Source organism: Calidris pugnax, unplaced genomic scaffold (genome assembly GCF_001431845.1).
Source record: "Calidris pugnax isolate Ruff unplaced genomic scaffold, ASM143184v1 scaffold459, whole genome shotgun sequence".
NCBI lineage: Eukaryota > Metazoa > Chordata > Aves > Charadriiformes > Scolopacidae > Calidris > Calidris pugnax.
In genome coordinates, this window is record NW_015091670.1 from 281,599 (window position 1) to 288,694 (window position 7,096).

Below are 7,096 nucleotides of genomic sequence, written 5' to 3' on the forward strand. Positions count from 1 at the left end.
CGGGGGACAAATCCATAGGGGGGCAGGGTTCATCCCACCCCACCGGGCAAATTCCACCCGCGCCGGGTGGCGGGGATGATGCGGGACCCCGGCGGCACCGGCACCAGGGGGAGAGAGCCCCCCAGGACCCCCCCAAGAAGCCAAGAAACCCCCAAATCCGGGATGTTTAAAAAGGGGAAAAGCGGCCGCACCACGAAAATCCCGGCTCCAGGAACTTCCTGCTGCTTTGAGGGAAGGGGAAAAGAGGGGAAAACACCCCCATCCCCTCTCCCCATCCCTTTTCTGGGATTTCTGGGAGCAATCACAGCCCTTTATTTTATCCCTGGTAGTTTATTTTATCCCTGGTAGTTTATTTTATCCCCCCCCCACGGGGGAAGCCACACTCTGGAATTCCTGGAATGGGGAGAGCAGCCGGGGAAGGAGGCAGAAAAGGTGATGGAAAACGAGGGAAAACAGGGAAAATTGGGGCACGGCCGGAGCTGGAAAATCCTTCGGGATGGCAGGACAGGCAGTGGGACACCACAGCCACCCCCCGGGTCCCCAGGCCCCCCTCAAATACCCACAGACCCCCCCAAAATCAGCTGCTCCGGGTTCCCAGGGAGCGAGGGACAGAGGGACAGCAACACCCAGCAGCCAGAGTGAGTGATTGCCAATTAATTTCACTAATTGCCTGGAGCTGGGTGGGAGGGGGAGTGACGATCCCCAAAGCGGAGATGGGATCGTGGGGATCTCACGGGATCCCATTGTGCTGAGATGGTGGCTTTGACCGGAGGGCACCCTGCCCCATCAGATGCCACCCTGCCCCATCAGATGCCACCCAGCCCACACTGGAGGCCACCTTGCCCCATCAGATGCCATCCTGCCTGCACCGGAGGGTACCCTGCCCCATCAGATGCCACCCTGCCCCATCAGAGGCCACCCTGCCCCATCAGATGCCACCCTGCCTGCACCAGATGGCACCCTGCCCGCCCTTGGGGGACACTATGCCCCATCAGATGCCACCCTGCCCCATCAGATGTCACCCTACCCACACTGGAGGCCACCCTGCCCCATCAGATGCCACCCTGCCCCATCAAATGCCACCCTGCCTGCACCAGAGGGTACCCTGCCCCATCAGATGCCACCCTGCCCCATCAGATGCCACCCAGCCCACATTGGAGGCCACCTTGCCCCATCAGATGCTACCCTGCCTGCACCAGAGGCCACCCTGCCCCATCAGATGCCACCCTGCCTGCATTGGGGAGCATCCTGCCCCATCAGATGCCACCCTGCCCACACTGGGGGGGCAGCCTGCCCCATCAGACAGGACCCTGCCCACACCAGGGGGGCACCCTGCCCAGACCAGAGGGCACCCTGCCCAGCCCGGAGGGCACCCTGCCAGTGTCCCCGCCGGAGCACAGGCCGGGGGAGGCGCGGGGCCGAGGACAGGAGGGCGGCTGAGGACACGTGTCACCGCAGCCACAGGACTTTTGTCCTCGCTGGCAAAACACATCCCTCCTGGCAACAGGAGCAGCCGGGGCTGGGCAGGGGCTGCCCTCCTCCTGGGGACAGTGACAGGGACAGGGACAGGGACAGCAGAGCCCCAGCCACCCAGCCCGGGGCATCTGAGGCTGCCCATACCTCTGGAGCCCGTGCACCAGCAGCTCCCAGCTCACACTCAGCCTCTTGCACACGCGTGTGCAAAGCCTGGCAGGCTCGTGGCCCAGAGGGGTGGATTGTTCCGACCCTGTGCCACCTCCAGGGACTAAAGTGAACCCTTTGTGGAATGGCAAAGGAGGGGACAGGAGGGGGTGCTCCTTCCCTGGGGATGGGGTGGGATGAGGTGGGGTGGGGTGGGATGAGATGAGATGGGGTGGGATGGGATGGTGTCTTGTTCTTCCCCGGGCTGTGGGGCAGGAGAAGCGGCTCGCGCAGGTGGGCCTATTTCCAGCCCAACAATTAATTATCGCTGCTGCTTCCCTCGCGGGGCTCTTTGTGCAGCAGCTCCCCACGTCGGCTGACGAGGCCGCTAATTCCCCCCGTTCCCGCTGGCTCCCGAGGCCGCTGTGGCTGCTACTTGAAGCATTTATGTTAATACGCTATCAGGCAGCCACATCCCATGGCTTATCATTTTCATCAAGTCTTGGTTTTATGGTTGAAAGGAATTACTTTCAAAAGACCATTACCACCTCCCTGTTTCTCATGGCCTTATGCCTACCTGCTGTTAAGCTTTTATAAAGGCATAATTTTTTTTTTGTGTAAAGCTCATAAAAGCTGCTACTCAAGTCCCATGCTCGAGTCCACTTCCCACACTCGCTGCCTGGGACTGGGACTCGGGGAATAGCGGTCCCGGCTGGTGCTGCTGGGAAGTTGGGCAGCGGAGGAGAGATCAACTGGATGGAGAGCAGCCCTGAGGGGAAAGACTTGAGGGTGTTGGTGGATGAGAAGCTCAACATGAGCTGGAAACATGTGTTGGCAGCCCAGAAAGCCCCCCGCATCCTGGGCTGCATCCCCAGCAGGGGGTACACCCAGCTCCACAATTCCTAAAGTGCAGCTCCCTCTAGTGTCCCACCGACCCTCCAGAGCTGCCACCCTGCACCCAGGAGGCAAGGTCACCGCTGTGCGGGGACAGCACCCAGCAGGAAGGTCCCCAGGGAGCAGGGACAGCACCCAGGAGGCAAGGACATCACCGCTGTGCAAGGACAGCACCCACAAGGAGGGTGCCCAGGGTACAGGGACATCACCCACGAGGAGGGTCCCCACCATTCAGTGACACCACCCGTGAGGAGGGTCCCCGTGGCACAGTGACAGCACCCACAAAGAGGGGGACGGGTGATGGCTGCTGCCGTGTCCCCAAGGAGCGGGGATGTGGGGACCCTGTGCCCCCCCAGCCTGTCCCCGGGGTTTGGGGCTCATGGTGGGTGCTGTCCCTGCACCATGGGGACCCTCCTTGTGTGTGGTGTCACCGCATGGTGGGGACCTCCCTCATGGGTGATGTCCTTTCACCCTGGGGACCCTCTTTGTGGGTGATGTCCCTGCACTGTGGGGACCCTCCACATGGGTGATGTCCTTCCTTCCACCCTGGGGACCCTCTTTGTGGGTGATGTCCCTGCACCCTGGGGACCCTCCACATGGGTGATGTCCTTCCTTCCACCCTGGGGATCCTCCTTGTGGGTGATGTCCCTGTGCTGGGGGGACCCTCCTTGTGGGTGGTGTCACTGCGTGGTGGGGACCCTCCTCATGGTTGGTGTCCCTGCGCCATGGGACCCTCCTTGTGGGTGATGACCTTGCACAGCAGTGACATTAACTCATGGGTGCTGTCCCTGCACCCTGGGGACCCTCCTAATGAGTGATGTCCTTGTCCCATGGGGACCCTCCTCGTGGGTGATGTCCTTCCTTCCACCCTGGGGAGGAAGGAAGGGAGGGGAGAGGAGGGGAGGAGAAGGTGCTGGGTGGTGGGGCAGCAGCTCAGGGGACCCACCACAGGGGTCCCCGAAACAGGAAGGGCACCCCAGGGCGGGCAGGGCACCCCAGGGTAGGCAGGGCACCCTGGGGCAGGCAGGGCTCCCCAAAATGGGCAGGGCACCCCAAAACAGGCAGGGCACCCCAAAACAGGCAGGGTTCCCCAAAATGGGCAGGGGTCCCCAGGGCAGGCAGGGCACCCCAAAACAGGCAGGGCTCCCCAGATTTAGCAGGGGTCCCTGGGGCAGGCAGTAGTTCTCAGGACAGGACACCCCAAAACAAGCAGTGGGTCCCAGGGCAGGCAGGGCACCCCAAAACAGGCAGGGCTCCCCAGATTTAGCAGGGGTCCCTGGGGCAGGCAGTAGTTCTCAGGACAGGACACCCCAAAACAAGCAGTGGGTCCCAGGGCAGGCAAAGGTCCGCAGGGCAGGCAGGGCACCCCAAAATAGGTAGGGCACCCCAAAATAAGCAGGAAACTCTGGGGCAGGCAGGGCTCCCCAGATTTGGCAGGGGTCCCCAGGGCAGGCAGGGATTCTCAGGACAGGCACCCCAAAACAGACAGGACACCCTGAGGCAGGCAGGGCTCCCCAAATTTGGCAGGGGTCCCCAGGGCAGGCAGGGCACCCCAAAACAGGCAGGGCTCCCCAGATTTGGCAGGGGTCCCCAGGGCAGGCAGGGGTTCTCAGGATAGGGCACCCCAAAACAAGCAGGGGTTCCCAGGGCAGGCAGGGCACCCCAGGGCAGGCAGGGCACCCCAAAACAGGCAAGACACCCTGGGGCAGGCAGGGCACCCCAAATTTGGCAGGGGTCCCCAGGGCAGGCAGGGGTTTCAGGACAGGCACCCCAAAACAGACAGGACACCCTGGGGCAGGCAAGGCTCCCCAAATTTGGCAGGGATCCCCGGGGCAGGCAGGGGTTCTCAGGACAGGGCACCCCAAAACAAGCAGGGGTCCCCAGGGCAAGCAGGGCACCCCAAAACAGGCAGGACACCCTGGGGCAGGTAGGGGTCCCCAAAATGGGCAGGGGTCCCCGGGGCAGGCAGGGGTCCCTGGGGCAGGCAGGGCACCCCAAAACAGGCAGGGCTCCCCAGATTTGGCACGGGTGCCCAGGGCAGGCAGGGGTTCTCAGGACAGGGCACCCCAAAACAAGCAGTGATTGCCAGGGCAGGCAGGGCACCCCAAAATGGGCAGAGGTCCCCAGGGCAGGCAGAGCACCCCAAAACAGGCAGGACACCCTGAGGCACACAGGGCTCCCCAAAATAGGCAGGACACGCTGGGGCAGGTAGGGCTCCCCAAATTTGGCAGGGTTCCCCAGGGCAGGCAGGGATTCTCAGGACAGGACACCCCAAAACAAGCAGGGGCTCCCAGGGCAGGCAGGGCACCCCAGGGCAGGCAGGGCACCCCAAAAGAGGCAGGACTCCCCAAGACACCCCCAAAACACCTTCAGAGCCGGAGCCGTGCCGCCGGCATCGCTGCCAGCCCCCCCTCACCTCACCCCCCCCCTATTTCGTTTGATCTCCCCGCGAGCAGACAGCTCTCAGAAGTCCCAGCTCTGCCGGGGTGGGCTTTAAAAGTAGAGTTTTAAAAAAAAATGGAAAAAAAACCAAAAAAGAAAAGAAAAAAGGGGGTGGGCGAAAGAGGGATTTTGCCGCCAAGATTGATGGTGACAGCGAGCCGCGAGAAGGCAAGGGCGAGCCACCCCGTGCCAGGCTGTCACTTCTCATCAGGACACGCCGCCAACCTCCGGGGACTGTTTTGATCATTAAGGGAAAGGAGATTTGGGGCTTTTTTTTTTTTTTTTAATTTTTTTTTTTTTTTTTTTCTATCGCTTCCCCTCTCAATCAAATTAATCTGAAGTGAAAAACGTGGAGCTGACAAAGGAAATCTTTCGAAAGGCGAGGAGGTGGCATCCAAAGGGGAGCGGGCACCCGGCCCCCTGGGCTACCCTGAGGGGGAAGGCAGGAGCCCAGCGTGTGCCCCACGGCTCCGGGGGGGCTTTAAAGAGGGAGGCTGGAGGCACCCGTCGGCTTGTTGCTCTTATTTCTGGTGGCCACTGGCTCCTGACCAGCCACTTTGGGCACGGGGATGGTGCCAGCTGGCTGCTGCCCACCTCCCCTCCTCCTGCTGCCCACCGTGACCCCACGGCTCCTGCCTGTCCCCCCTGCTGCCCCCCACTCTGGGGGTGTCGATGCTGCATGCCGGGGGGGGACGGGGAGGAAGGGAGGACCCTCATCCTCCTCCTCGGCATGGCAAAATACACCTGGACCCAGTTGTGGGGACACGGGGGACACAGAGAGCTGTCACCAGCCTTAGGGATGGATGGGGACATGGGGATGGAACCCCAGCACCAGCACAGGGGACACAGAGAGCTGTCACCAGCCTTGGGGACAGCTGGGGACATGGGGATGGAACCCCAGCACCAGCACAAGGGACACAGAGACCAACCACCAGCCTTGGGGACAGATGGGGACATGGAGATGGAACCCCAGCAACTCGGGACTGGGCATAGGGGACACAGAGAGCAGCCACCAGCCTTGGGGACAGCTGGGGACATGGGAATGGCACCCCAGCACCAGCATGAGGGACACAGAGAGGTGTCACCAGCCTTGGGGACTGCTGGGGACATGGGGATGGCACCCCAACATCAGCACGGTGGACACAGAGAGCTGTCACCAGCCTTGGGGACAGCTGGGGACGTGGAAATGGAACCCCAGCAACTCAGGACTGGGCACAGGGGACACAGAGAGCTGTCCCCAGCCTTGGGGACAGCTGGGGACATGGGGATGGAACCCCAGCACCTCGGGGCTGGGCAGAGGGGACACAGAGAGCAGCCACCAGCCTTGGGGACAGCTGGGGACACGGGGATGGAACCCCAGCACCAGCACGAGGGACACAGAGAGCAGCCACCAGCCTCGGGGACATGGGGATGGAACCCCAGCACCTCGGGGCTGGGCAGAGGGGACACAGAGAGCAGCCACCAGCCTTGGGGACAGCTGGGGACATGGAGATGGAACCCCAGCACCAGCACGAGGTGGGCAGGACCCAGGGGCTCTGGTGGGGCTGGCCCCATCCCCAGAGGGGACGGGGTGACCGGGGCCGGTGGCTCCTTCCTGACGGAGAGAATACAAACCAGGTTTGGGGACAAAAAGGGTGGTTTCCAGCACCAGCGACGCATGGCGGGGTGGGAGAGACGGCGGCGGGAGGAAAAGCGGCACCAGTACCCCCCAGTACAGGGGCAGGACCCTCCCAGCAAGGACCAGTTTTCCCATTTCAGAGTCCAGAGCTCCCAGCCACATCCTGGCAGCCGCTTCTGACACCCCCAAGCGAGAGGATTCCCAGTAGAAAAGTCCCACAAGCCGCTATTTTATATTCTATTTTTTTTTTCCTATATTTTTTTTTTACTATATATCTTTTTTTTAAATCTCTAACCCGGGCTGTGGCATGGAAAAGCCCCAATTAGGCATGGAAATGGTCCTCAATCAGCGGCAGCGAGCAGCCTCGCTCCCGAGGAAATTGATTTCATTTGACCATTTTATGGGCGTTTGCAAATTGCCTCCCGAGCGTGTGCTCGGGTCGTTCCAGCGCACAATTCGATTCCTCATTCCCCCAGAATCGCTTTAAACCAGCCCAAAAAAACAATCACACCGGGGTGGGGG

At 61.7% G+C, this 7,096-nt stretch overlaps 1 protein-coding gene across 1 annotated transcript in view; it reads right to left on the reverse strand.

Annotated features, from left to right (window-relative positions):
* SND1 (staphylococcal nuclease and tudor domain containing 1) overlaps positions 1–7,096 on the reverse strand; it is a 278,207-nt gene that overhangs the window by 182,663 nt on the left and 88,448 nt on the right. The gene's annotated exons all lie outside the window — the stretch shown is intronic.